This window comes from Halichoerus grypus, chromosome 10, assembly GCF_964656455.1.
Source record: "Halichoerus grypus chromosome 10, mHalGry1.hap1.1, whole genome shotgun sequence".
Classification (NCBI taxonomy): Eukaryota; Metazoa; Chordata; class Mammalia; order Carnivora; family Phocidae; genus Halichoerus; species Halichoerus grypus.
Window position 1 is genome coordinate 7,946,869 of NC_135721.1, and position 14,086 is coordinate 7,960,954.

At 48.9% G+C, this 14,086-nt stretch overlaps 1 long non-coding RNA gene across 1 annotated transcript in view; it reads left to right on the forward strand.

The window, feature by feature from the left end:
• The window catches only part of LOC118539195 (uncharacterized), a 122,675-nt gene that overhangs the window by 646 nt on the left and 107,943 nt on the right, over positions 1–14,086 (forward strand). The gene's annotated exons all lie outside the window — the stretch shown is intronic.

Consider the following 14,086-nt stretch of genomic DNA (forward strand, 5'->3'; position numbering starts at 1 on the left):
GCCAATGGGAAGCGGCCGGGTAGAGGTTCCCGGTTTGATTTTTTTTTATTGGGGGCGGAGCGAGCGGCGGAAGGAGGGACTTGCTGGGGGCGGGGCGGACCAACCTCTCCTTTCTCCGTGGCGCTCAGATACCCCCTCCCCGAACTTGGCGTTCAGCCTTTCTCCCTCCCGTAGAGTCCAGTGTTTGGTTCTTCTTATTTTAAGGGTCTTTATTCTCTCTTTCCCTCCCTGGCCTCTAACGAGCCCCTTTCCAGCCCTCACTCATCCCTTGCCCCCCTCCGCTCCCCACCCCTTATCCTCTTTGTCTCCAGGGAGGATAACTTTTTTTAGGCCCTCAGTACATCTAGGACCTTATTAAATGCCATATTAATTTTTATTTTCTAATCTTTCTCGTCTACCGGACGAGTATTCAGTCAAACGCTTGCTAAGCACGTACTGTATGTACCATAATTGAACACGTTATTTATTTTGTTGAATTACTTTAAAAGTTTCCAAGTCCAGAGCACCTGACTACAAAACCTCTCCACTGATAGATCAGGTTCTTTGTGGAAGCCCGTTGGGCTTCAGCTTCAGAGCTCCTCAGTACAGGGTTTCCTTTCTTGCCCTGCGAGGGGCCTTAGCAATGCCATCAGAGGTCATGTGTTTTGCAAAATTTGCAAAAGTAAAATATTTTAAGCGTAGCAGGCTAAGATACGGCATCTTTCCACTCTGATTTCTCGTCCTGTGTTTGGAGTGGACTTGAGCGTTTTGGTTTTGTATTAGTATTGGTTTATTTCTCTGTAGAGCTTAATGCATAAGACAGCTCGGATTCTGGCCAAAGCATTTGGCATTTAGTGGAGTCTAGGAGTGGTGAGGGCCTGTAGCGCTTCCTGGAGGAAGTGGCACTAGAGCTGAGTCTGAAAGATTTGCTGGGGGAACAGGGAAAGTCATCCAGGCACAGGAAGCTAAGGGAGTGAAGAAGGCCCAGCGGGGTGAACTGACACCAAGCAGAGGAAGCTGGCAGCAAACGCCAGGTAATGGGGCTGGTGCAGGGGAGGGTGGGAGGGTGAGGTGAGGTTGTGTGGCATCTTGAGATATCCAGATCCTTCGTGCACCTGGACTCTCTGGATCCCTGATTTTTGATTCTCCAAGATCTCTCTGGGTTTACTGATAACATTGTAAAATCAAAGATTTGGTGTATCAAGGTAATCAGTGGTGGCCTCTCAAACGGCCCTAAAATCTGGGTGGCCTACACCGTAATGCTCTGTTTCTTGATCTCACTGGAAAGCAGCTTACCATGTGGTGACTCAGGGATTCTGGCTTCTCCCATCTTACCATGCCACCATCTTCTACAACATGCGCTCTCAGCATGGGAGATATTACCCCTAAGGGGGCAAAACTGGTTCTTGGGAGAGGCTGGTGAAAAAATCTTAGATATTACAAGGCTACAATACCTAAACAGATGTACAGTCTATCTGTGTTTTTCAAATTTCATGGGAGAGAGGGATTTAGGAAAAAAAAAATGTCTAAAAAGTCTCCTTAGGGGGATGATAATGAAGAAAAAAAAAAAAAAAGACCGGGATACACTGTTCTAGAACAGGACTGCCCAATGAAAATATAATGTCAGCCACGACCACATATAAAACTAAAAAAAATTTCTAGTAGCCAGGATGCCTGGGTGGCTCAGTCGTTAAGCGTCTGCCTTCAGCTCAGGTCATGATCCCAGGGTCCTGGGATCAAGTCCCGAGTTGGGCTCCCTACTCAGTGGAGAACCTGCTTCTCCCTCTGCCTGCCTGCTCCCCGTGCTTGTGCTCTCTCTCTCTCTGATGAATTAATAAAACCTTTGAAAAAAAATTTCTAGTAGCCACATGAAAAAAATAAAAAGAACATCTGAAGCTAATATAACACTGTATGTTAACCATACTGGAATTAAAATTAAAAATTAAAAAAAAACAAAGAGATTAAATTTAATAATAGAGTTTAACCCCAAATATCCCAATGTTATCATTTCAACATATAATCATATAAAAATGATTAATGAGCTATTTTCCTTTTTTTTTCACGCCAAGTCTTTGAAACTCAGAGTACGTTTTATACTTACAGCACGTAGACTGGCCACATTTCAAGTGGTCAATAACCATACCTGGCTAGTGGCTACTCTATTGGACAGCACAGTTCTAGAACCTCCTTCGAGTGCTTGGTTGGTTCTTCTGCATTTGAGTGACTGAAGAGCAAAGCGAGAACAAGCTAGCTATGCGTTGAAGGCCTCGTGTGTCCCGGAGGCTGTGGGGAGAACAGAAGAATATAGAGAACACAGATTCAGCCATCAGAAGATGGGTTTATCAGTATGTTTTGCTATAATTTAGAATATTCTGTCTCTTCTTAAAGGCTTAGATGTGTTCACTGTTCACTCATTCACTCATCCTGTCCTTCACTCATTCGCTTGACGAGTATTTACTGAATGCCCATTTATTTCAGGCATGGTGCTAGGTTCCGGGGGTTACTACGATGATTAATAGATGTTTCCGGCTTGTAGATGCTCACAGTCCAATGGAGGAGGCAGGTCAGTAAAAAGCTACAGTGAAGGAATATACAGAAACTTCCATGGGATCACATAGAAAGCAAGCAGTTTGCTCTGCTTGAGGGAGTCTGATGTTGAAGAGGCTTCCTGGGGTGGCAGGGAGGCTGGAGGGGGTATTCCGGGCAAGGGTGGGCTTGTGAACAAAGGCACAGAAGTAGAAAAGCACACGGTGTGCAGTGAATCTCAGGCAATCGTCAGTAGCAGAGCCGTTGAGACCAGTCTCAAAAGCTACACTAAGCCACAGAGACAGTGAACACAGAAGGTCACTTTTCTTTTAGCAACATCGGGTTTTAAGAACAAAAAATCAAAACATTTTACATGACTAGATTCCTTGAATTCTAGAACTTTGGGTGCATATTCGGTATTGCTCTTTAGGTGCTCGGTAAATAAGAACGGAGTGTTCCAGAGTGGGTGACCAAGATTTGAGACAATTCCAGAAAGTTCCATTGGCCTTGGCCGGAAGCTGAGCCAATTAAGCCCCAGCACCGGGCCGTGGTTCCCGGAAAAGACTGAAGGGGCAACAATAATATTTTCGGAAGTACAGCAGGCTCCTCCTCAATGTCTTGATCACCCACCAGAAAAGAATAAACCAGAGGATTTAAGGAGGCGGAAAGGACAGTCCAGGACCTTGACTTTTTTTCCCCTAGGGCAATGAACAGAATTAGTAACTCAGATTTCCACCACATTTCATATAATTAATAATAATAATAATAATAAATAACATATGATAACTTTGCATGTCCTTCCCCAGATTTTTTAAAGCAGGGTGGGGAGTGGAGATGTTGATGAATAAACTGGAAATTTCTTTTTCTTCTATTTCCCTATCATTTCCGCCCTCCCCCGTCTGGGTTACTGTGGTTGCTGCTTGTCTCCCCTTGTCCCTTACCCTGACTTCCTAAAGCACCCCTTCCACCCAGAAAGGAGAAGAGACAAAGGCAGATGGGGCTGAGTTAGAATGAGTGTGTTGGGGGGATATTGTCATGGTCATTATATTTGCTCAGAAGTGCATGAAATGAAAGCCCTGAGGAAGGAGCTAGATTATCACCTCACCCTGCCTCCCCTAACACCAGCAGAGGATTTTACCAGTCAGGGAGGGAGAAGTCGGTGCTGCACCCCTGGCCCCCAGGAATTTCTATTGCAGCCCCTTTGCTTTTCCCCTTCTCAGCAATTGTGTTAGTTTCTCATGGCCCTTATAACAAGTTACCACTAACTTAGTGGCTTCAATGATGCAAATTTATTATCTCATGGTTCTGTAGGTTAGAAGCACATCCCAGGTCTCACTGGGCTGCGGTCAGGGGTTTGTAGGGGCTGGGCTCCTTCCTGGAGGCTCTCCAAGAGCATCTGTTTCCTCGGCTTTCCGGCTCCTAGAGCTGCCTGCACGCCTTGCCTCGTGGCCCCTCCTCCATCTACAAAGCCACAGATTATGTCTGGCTGAGTCCTTTTCGTGTCCCATCTCTCTATTTTCTCTCTCCTGCTTCCCTCCTCCACTTTTAAGGACCCTTGTGATTATAAGGGCCCATCCAAATAATTCAGGATAATCTCCCTCTTTTAAGGTCACTTGATCAGCGACCCTTCCTGCCATCTGCAAACCGGATTCCCCTTGGATATGTAATGTAGCATATTCCCCAGTGCCAGGGGTTGGGACATAAACAACTTCCGGGGCCCATTATCCAGTGGTGACACCCCCAAGGCACCCAGTGAATGAGTGAGTGAAGGAGTGAAGGACCCTACGAGACAGGTATTACCATGACTCTTCTATACGTAAGACACGGCTCAGAGAGGTGAACAAACTCACCCAAGCTCACAGAGCCTTGGCTCTTAGAATCTGTGATAGTCAGGATGGGCGAGGTTATCCCGCAGTAATACATAACACCTCACCTCAGTGGCTCACACAATACAGGGATCCTCCCGTGCTACCTGTCTCTCATGGGCTGGCTGCTGCTCTGCCCCACACCCGCCTCGCTCAGAGACCCAAGCAATGGGACAGCCTCCGTGGGAACATTGTGTTTTCATGGCAGAGGGGAAGAGAGCCCCTGGCACAACCACACACAGGCTCTTGAGTCTTCTGCTTGGAGGTGGCACCCTCCCCTCCCCTCACACGTACTGAACCAACCAGAACACATGAGTTCCACTAGTGGGGACCGGCTTAGCCTGCTCGGGCTGTCATAACAAAATCCCGGAGACTGGGCTACTTAAACCACAGAAACTTATTGCCCCCCAGTTCTGGAGGCTGGAAGTCCACGATCACGGGGCCAGCAGGGTTGCTTTCTCCTGAGGCCTCTCTTTGACTTGTAGATGGCCACCTTCTCGCGTGTCCTCACGTGGGCTTTTGTCTATGTGAGCATCACTGATGTCTTTCCCTCTCCTGTGAGGACGCCAGTTGTCTTGGATTAGGGCCCCACCTATCTTGTTTAACCTTAATTATCTCCAACAAGGCCCTATATCCAAATTCAGTCACACTGGAGGTCAGGGCTTCACCGTGTGACTTTTGAGGGGACACTAGTTGTAAAGAGCGATGTGTCGCTTCCTCTTGTGAAAGAACATCATGGGGGTGGGGAGTGGAACGTTTGGCAGAAAATATATCCAATCCACCACCGATTCTAGCCCAGCCTCTCCAACGCCGAAGTCCAACAAGGAGCCCTTCCTCAGGGCTTTCCTGCAGCCGATCATGCGCTCACTGAGGAGAGAGGCTAGGCTCCTTCCTCTTTGTACCCTCCACGTGGCCCGGCTGGTGGCTGGCACCTTGTCGCGCTCGGCGTCTTCCGCAGATGTGTGTACGTTATTATTTTATTAGGATGGTCATTAGCTCCCCTTGACAATAATGGCCACCACCAGGGAACGCCCGCCCTGGGTCGCATGCCGTGTGGAGAGTTCACACGGACTGCTTCAGTGCAGCCGGTTCCTGTGATGAAGAACAGCCGGGTCCCAGTTCTCAGTCGTGGGACTGAATCAGGAAGGTTGAGTGACTTGCCTGAGGACACACAGGCGAGAAGAGGAGTAGAGATGCCCCTCCCAGGCCTGTCTGCCTCCAGGCCGTGCTACCCTGCCTCTCCCCTGGGGCACCCCTGGCTCTAGGAGAGTCTGGTCGCCTGGGCACCGCCTCCATGGCCCGCCCCGTCTGGTTCTCTGTGGTTCCCTGGCCTCACCCCTGGCTTCCCCACTCCTCCACTGTCCTTGGCATTCCAGAACTCTCACACCTTCCTGACATTGTAGGTACCGCTGGCTCTGCTGGGGGTGTCCTTCCCCCCGCATTGTTGCTTGACTATTCTACGTTTTCCTCCAAAGGAACTCAGCTCAGAAATTATTCTTCACTGCACACCCATTAGGATGGCTACGATTTTAAAAAACGGAAAATAACCAGAGTTGGCAAGGATGGGGAGAAACTGGAACCCTTGCGCGCTGTTGGTGGAAACATGAGGCAGTTCCAAAGACTGTTCAACAGAGTTACCATACGACCCGGCAATTCTATTCCTAAGTAGATACCCCCTAAAGAATTGAAAGCTGGGGGTGCCAGGTGAAGTGTCTGACTCTTGATTGGGGCTCAGGTCATGATCTCAGGGTCATGAGATCGAGCCCCGCGTCAGGGTCCACGCTGGGCATGGAGCCTGCTTGAGATTCTCTCTCTCCCTCTCCCTCTGCCCCTCTCCTGCACTCACTCTCTCTCTCAAAAAAAAAAAAAAAAGTTGGAAGCTGGGACTTACACAGATACGTCAGTGTTCCTCGCAGCATAAACAAAATGTGGTGTATCCATGCATTGGAATATTATTCAGCCTTACAAAGGGATTAATTCCTGACACTTGCTATAATATGGATGACTCTTGGAAGCATATATGCTAACATATATATGGTATGTTATGGGTATTAAATACACCAGACACAAAAGAACAAATATTATATGTTCCACTTCTATGAAATACCTAGATTAGTCAATCTAGGTAGACCGTCCATCTCTGTCCAGGTAGAAAATCCATAAAGACAAAAAGTAGAATAGAAGTTTCTGGAGGCTGGGGGAGGGAGTGATGGGGAATTGTTTAATGGGGACAGACTTTTTCTTTGGAAAGATGAAAAAGTTCTGGGCATGGCTGGTGGTTATGGTTGCACAACAGTGTGAATGTACTTAATGCCACTGAATTGTATATGTAAAAATAGTTAAAGTTGTAAATGTTATTTCATGTGAATGTTACCAGCATAATCACAGACAGGAAGAAGAGGTTCTTTCCAGCTCTCCGGGGTGTGTGTGGGGTTCTCTGGATCAGTATAATGTACTATTTTGTTCTCTGCTTGTCTGCTGGCTGAATGCCCTGCGAGGTCAGTGATGGTGCCCGCGGGTACCTGACATAATTAGGCTGCTACTATGTGTTTTATTTTAGTGCAAAAAGAAGAGAGTAACCTTCACCCTGGCGCGTTTCTGGCAGCTTCCACAGGCACAGCGTGTTCTACGTAGGCGAGCCCCTCTGGGGAGCTCAAGTGCATCGGGCAGCCCGGGAGAACAGCCGGTGCTCGGGTGTATTTAGCAGGGAGTACCGATCTCATCTCTGTTTCCCCCGAGAGCATCAGGCAAACTGGGACAGAGAGCACACGGGTCACGGAAGGCCACCTTTCTTAGAAGAGCCGTCTGGCAGGACTGCTGTCCTGACACAGGGCCTGGAGAGGCTGGGGTCCTGCGTTCCAGCAGGAAAATCCCAACTCCATCGTCCTTGCAACCAGGTGGCTGTGACGGCCAGAGGTGCTGCGCGGCGGAGGGCGGCAGTGCCCCAGGACCTGGAGGGCAGGGAGATGAGGGCGCCCCCTGCAGGTGACAGGGGTCAAATCCGCAATGGCTGTCTATTCAAGGCGAAACGTGTATAAACTAACAGGAGTCGGTAAGCTTCAATGCCGTGATTTTGGATGGACTGCTTACTAACCCCTCTTATGCATGCACCGCCACTTATTTACCTGGTCCTCTTGGCGGGCCATTTGGTTGGCTTCCCTTTTACTTCCGCTGCTACAAGTGGGGCTGCACTGACCACGGTACTCGGTATCAGTATCTGGCTAGAAGTCACATCTGACTTAAAAGGAGTAGGGCACTGTAGGGTGAGGGCGGGAGTTGCCCCAGTGGCCGGAGGGCGGGGATGTGCCTGCCTTCAGGGATAGCCTGGAGGTAGGGAGCCATGGCTCACCCTTGATCCCTTGGTGCATCTGCCTTGTTCTTCCTTCTGCTCGGTTCTCCTGGTGGAAGATGGCCACTGCGTAGTCACTGGGGCTACCACACAGAAGACAGCAGAAACGCATCGTCTCACAGTCCTGGGGGCCAGAGGTCTGAAATCAAGGACCTGGAGGATGGTGCTCCCTCTGAGACCTGCAGGGGAATCGTCCCTTGCCTCTTCCAGCTTCTGGTGGTTTTCTGGCGCTCCTACATCATAGGTGCATCACTCCCATCTCTGCCTCCGTACGCACACGGTCTTCTCCCCAAGTCTGTGCATCTCCTTTCCTTCAAAGGACTCCAGTTGTGTTGGATGAAGGGCTGACTGTACTCCAGTTTGGTCTCGTCTTAGCTAATTATACCTGCAAAGACCCTATTCCAAATAAGTTCATGTTCTGAGGTCGTTGGGGGTTAGGACTTCAACGTATCTTTCTGGGGGACACGATTCCATCTACAACAGCCACAACCTAGCTCTTCAGTTTTGACATTTTTCCGTTTAAGGGGCCAGCTGAGAATAAACTCAGATTTATAAGTCAAATCCCAACTTCCTGGGGACAGAATGCTGATAGGTATAGTTTATGTGCCCAGTCCCATCCCCGATGCCTTTGGGATGGAGCTGCATTGCAGAAGCGTGACTAAAGAGACCAGCGCCCCCCCCCCCCCGCCCCGCCCCAGGGACGGAGAGAAGGGCAGCATCCAGACAAAGAGGAGAGGCCATTGGTGTCCACTGCAGACATCCTGGAATATCAATTTATTTTATTTTATTAAAAAATTTAGTTATTTTTAATTTTTATTCTGATATAGTTAGCATACAGTGTTATATTAGTTTCAGGAGTACAATATAGTGATTCAACACTTCCATACATCCCCCAGTGCTCATCAGGACAAGTGCGCTCCTTCATCCCCATCACCTCTTTCCCCCATCCCCCACCCTCCCCCTTTGGGGAAGCATCTCTTTGTTCTCAGCAGTTAGGAGTCTGTTTCTTGGCTTGTCTCTTTCCTTTTTTCCCTTTGCTTGTTTGTTTTGTTTCTTCAGTTCCACATATGAGTGTAATCATACTGTATTTGTCTTTCTCTGATTGACTTATTTTGCTTAGCTTCATACTCTCCAGCTCTATTCATGTTGTTGCAAATGGTAAGATTTAATTCTTTTTTATGGCTGAGTAATATTCCATTGTGTGTATATATATATATATATATATATATATCACACCTTCTTTATCCATTCATCTGTCCATGGACACTTGGGTTGCGTCCATAATTTGGCTATTGTAGATAATGTTGCTGTCAACATTGGGGTGCATGTATCCCTTTGAATTAGTGCTTTTTTGTATTTTTTGGGTAAAAACCTCATAGTGCAATTACTGGATCATAGGGTAGTTCTATTTTTAACTTTTTGAGGAACCTCCATACTCTTTTAAACAGTGGCTGCACCAGTTTGCATTCCCACCAACAGTGCATGGGAATACCAATTTTTAAAAATCGCATCTCTTGACTATTTCCTCAGGCTTCACTCTTAGTGACTCACAAGCTCTTCTACCTCCCCATGTATTATTATTAAGAATGTCAAACATGTAGAAATATCGAAAGAATTTTTCAGTAAACATTCACAAACCCACCCCCCAAGTTCTACAATCATGTTTTACTGATTTGCTGTATATTACAACTATTCACCTGCCCATGATCATTTTAGGGATCTTGATTTCTATTTCCTGGTTATCTCCTAGATATCCTCAGTCAATTTACAGTTTTATCAGCAGCCTTTGAAAGTGCTCGCTACAATTTGTTTCTAAGGTTCTTAAAGGAATATATTTCCAAGCGTGGGGCTTTCTGACACTGGCCAGAGTCCGGGTAGCATCCGCAAGCTCGCTCACTCATGGCCAGAAGTTGGCGCTGGCTCTTGGCCGGGACCTCAGCTGGAGTTGTTGGTTAAAACACCTACTTTGCCCCGTGGGCTCTTTACATGGGCTTGTGGCGGGGCGGGGGGGGGGGGGGTTCCTTTCTGCTCTGGAAGCTGGGTTCAAGAGTGAGCACTCTAAGATTCAGGAAGAGACTGAAACTGTCATTAGCTGAGCAGTGATAGAAACCAGACTCAAGGGGAGGGGACACAGACCCACCTCTCGGTGAGAAGAGTATTAAAGAATTTTATGGCCATGTGTTAAAAGCGCCTTCACGGATTTATTTTATTAAGGAGTTGGAAGTTGATTCACAGATTGGAATGCTCTTTTCTCACTTTGGTGCTGTTGAAGAACTGCTCATCCTTTTCATCCTGGCAGAAATCTGCCTTACGCCCCACCCCCACCTGTTCCCTCTCAGTTGAAATTCTCTTGCTTCCTCTGTCTCTACCACTGTCCTGCAAGCAAGGAGAGGGCAAGGTTTAGTCAATCCATAGTCACTGCCCCTGTGGCCAGACAGAATGCCCCTTACAAGGGAAGTACCCCAATAAACTAGTGCTGGACAAGTGAATGTAATTGAGAGGTTGAAGGGGTAGAGAGAAGAGGAAGAGGGCTCAGGGAAGGCCAGGTCCCCAACGGGGAGGGGGGGCGCTCTGGTTGTACAATTGGGTGTCACCCCTTACTCAGCAATATCTGAATCGATGTTCACCCAACATCCAGAAAATGCGAGCGATTTTCCCTCTGCAGGGTCATAAGTATTTCTGTGGTTTAAAAACCCGAGCTGAGGGCAATAATAAAGGATTTTTTAGTGTCGTTCAGCAAACACAGATAACCGGGTGTGTGTTCCTTCTCGGGGAAGCCTTCCCAAAGAGGCATTTCATAGGCCAGTGTTATCTCCACCCTCTGTGCCACCTAACAAGTCAAACAGGCAGCCCAGCTGCTGACCCGGTGGCCTTTGGTTTTATGTTCTGGCCTGGCTTTACCCTGCTAAACAGTTTGCGAGGCTTCTAGGCAAAGCGAACACCAGAGAAAGAGCTGCTTTCCAAGGCCAGGGCCCTTGAGCTATAGGGCCTCACGGCCACTGTTCAAATGAGATGTGGCGTGAGTGTTCGTTGTTAGACCCTTCTCTCCCTCTTTTTTAAGGTTTTATTTATTTATTTTTGTGTGCGCGTGAGAGATGTCGAGATAGAGCACGAGCAGGGGGGAGGGGCAGAGGGAGAAGCAGGCTCCCCGCTGAGCAGGGAGCCCAACTCGGGGCTCGATCCCAGGACTCTGAGATCACGACCTGAGCTGAAGGCAGACGCTTAACTGACTGAGTCACCCAGGCACCCTAGACGTTACTCTGGTAGCAGGTCTCAGGACACTGGCGGCGAGCAGAGCTTCCTGAGCACAGATGAGGGCTCCCCTTTCCCAATCTGCCCTGGTGGCTGGTCTCTAGCTGGAGCTTCACTATAGGCTACGGACAGTTTTTATGCCCTGCCTCCCATGACTTGTCCGCGGCTCATCTTAGATTACTTGGCATGGCTTGGCCTGGTCTTGGCATGGCTTCTGCTCATCCGGTCTGGGGCTAGACTATGATGGATAGCATGCTGTGATGCACTTCTCCAGAGCAGAGATGGTCTGAACGAGTCACCTTGCTAGTTTTTCTCGAGTTTCAGAGGTTAAAGGTTTGATGCTAAAAAAAGCGAAGGGGCTTCTTGGCTGACCGAACCAAATGTCTCCCAGGTCCCTGGGGGCCCACCAAGTACCCAGAGCCCTATCTGATGGAGACCCTTCCCTGGCGGCCCCCAGGACCACTGGCTCCTGCAGCCTCAGGAACGTTCCACATCCCTTGTCCCTTCCTGGTTGAAGAGTTTGGGCCCGTCGTACTTCTGCAAACTCTCAGTGCTCGGCCTCCCATGCCTGATACTGCCTGTGATCTGGCCAAATACCAGCAGACCAAGGATGTTGACTTTCTGCTCTCCAAACAGAAGATCCTGTGGTTACCAGGATCTGCCCTCATTAGCAGGCATGAGGGGTTATTAACAAAATTTTCAGCAAATCCTGCCAAATTCGAAGAGTCAGTAATATTCCTCTTCTCTTTCCACATGGATCCTGACCGAGCCAGGTTTCAGCAGCTCAGGCCTCAACTATCACAACAGCCTCCAGCTTCACCTTCTTTTGGTTCTCTTCCATTCCTTCTATCCCCAGAACTTTCTAGAGCTTTCTGGAGGTTGAGAGAGGCCTGGCCTCTTCCTTAGTTTATTTTTTGACATACTAAAAGCCAACGACATGTCAAAGTTATGATGCATTGTATGTGTTTGCTTTTCACAGTATTAATGCTTTATTTTTTAAAAGATTTTATTTATTTATTTGAGAGAGAGAGTGCACAAGCAGGGGGAGGAGCAGAGGGAGAGGGAGAAGCAGACTCCCCGCTGAGCAGGGAGCCCAATGTGGAACTCGATCCCCGGACACTGGAATCATGACCTAAGCTGAAGGCAGACGTTTAACCGACTGAGCTACCCAGGCACCCAGTATTAATGCTTTAAATGTAAAAAATGTAATGCTATCCAGTTGTGCTAGTTCCAAGATAACTGTAGAATTAAAAAAATATTAATATAGTATATTCCAAATGGTGTCACCTGGTGATAGGACACAGGTCCAAAGTAGTTTCATGAATATCCCCCTCCCCCCCCCCCTTTTTTTACCCTGCCAGTATGTCCTTTGAATGTTGACTCTTATTTGAAGATAACCTTGAAGGTCCGACTGTGGATTCCTTTGAGAATTAGACGCTGGGCCTTCTGGCCACCCACCATGGCACAAATCAAGTGGCTGAGGTGGCTGCACCGTGAGGTCCAAATGCCTTCCCCCGGCCACCTGCCCCACCCTGCACGTGCCATCCCCCCTAGGCTGCCTCAGGTCTTGCAGGAAGACTTTGCTCTCTGGCTGTCTTTGCCTAGAATGCCCGACCGCCATCCTGCCCTTGACTGGGTCCCATTCACCCTCTAACGTCTAAGACCATGTGTTGTCCCTTCTAAGAGTGTCCCCACGTGTGCCCCTAGGGAGGCTGAGGGACCGCTCCCCCTCCTCCAGACCGCGGGCATCCTGTGCCGCTGACTTCTTACCACGACGTGCAGCATGGTTCATCTGTGCCTGTCCCCGCCAGTGCTCCATGAGCAACTCGAAGACAAGGGCCCTGACTTGGTCACGGCTGCATCTCCAGCTTCTAGCAGGGACCCAGGGAAAGGGATGAATGAAAGAAACGTTCCAGCGAAGACATGTAAAAAGTGAATGAAATGCCACAGGGCTCTATGTATATCAGTTCTCTGTTTGTTTTGGCCTAGATAATTTTGTTTGAGCCGGTGGAACTTGGTGAACTTGCGAGACTGCCACACAGTTCCGGCCCAAGGCCAAAGTCCTCTTACTCTTTCCTGCCTGCTCGTTGTACGGCTGCAGAGTGTAATCAGAAGGACCACGAGGTGGCGCTAAGTGCCCGTGCTGTTGTAACCCACATCTTCCTGCAGGGCCCAGAGAGCCCATTCCAAGAGACTGAAGATTATTCTAGATTGTTTTCTCGGGGTATCCGTGAGCTCACTCTGAAATCCCAAATCTAGCCCATGGAGGAAAAGAAATTCTGTAAAAGATATCTAAATTCAGCTAAAGGGAGAAATTGGTCCAAGATTAGTCCAAATATGCAGAATATAACCTCAACTCAGAGGCTACATTTCAGCTGCCCTGCTCTTTCGGGTCCTCCGGCCGGTCACCCCTGCTGCAGCCACGAGGCCCCAGAGAGGGTGTGACTGTGCCCCTGGACACACAGGAAGTCTGCCTTCACAGAACAGACTAGAACCTAGGTCCACCACCCAGCGTTACCTTCGTTGGCTGGTTGTTCAAGAGGCAAACAGGTACGCTGGCATAGTCTTCTCGGGGGGCATGAACCACTCGGAGCAGCTCTTCAGGAGAATATCTTGTTGCTCCCGGACCTGAGCTCTTGGCCCCATTTCTTCTAGTCAGTAGCGACTCCTTCCTCCACAGGCACTAGCCTCTCGCTGTCCCTGAGCTGTGGGGTGCTCCTTCCCTCCTTAACTCAGGGATCCTTCTGGAAGCGAAGGGAACGCCACCATGCTTCACATCCTTGTGGAAACCATCCCTCACACCAATGTCTTTCTTTCTGAAATTCCTTGTATTTACAGCCAGCTTGGTTTAGTTTCATGCTTGATATTTGCAGCCATAGATGAATTCACTGCGACAGAATGACAATGATGAGAATTAGACTTGCAGCAGGACAGACAGCCTTCCCGTTGATTGGCTCTGTGGCCACTCAGCCCCTGCCCACTTAACCTTCCCTCACCCCCTTCCCCTGGCCAGGTCCACAGCTTTGCCCACCCCCAGGGGCCCGGCTTGTCTTGTAGCCCATGTAAATGGCACCCCCTTGGCTTGTGGGGGCCCCTGGACTGGGCTTTCCCACCT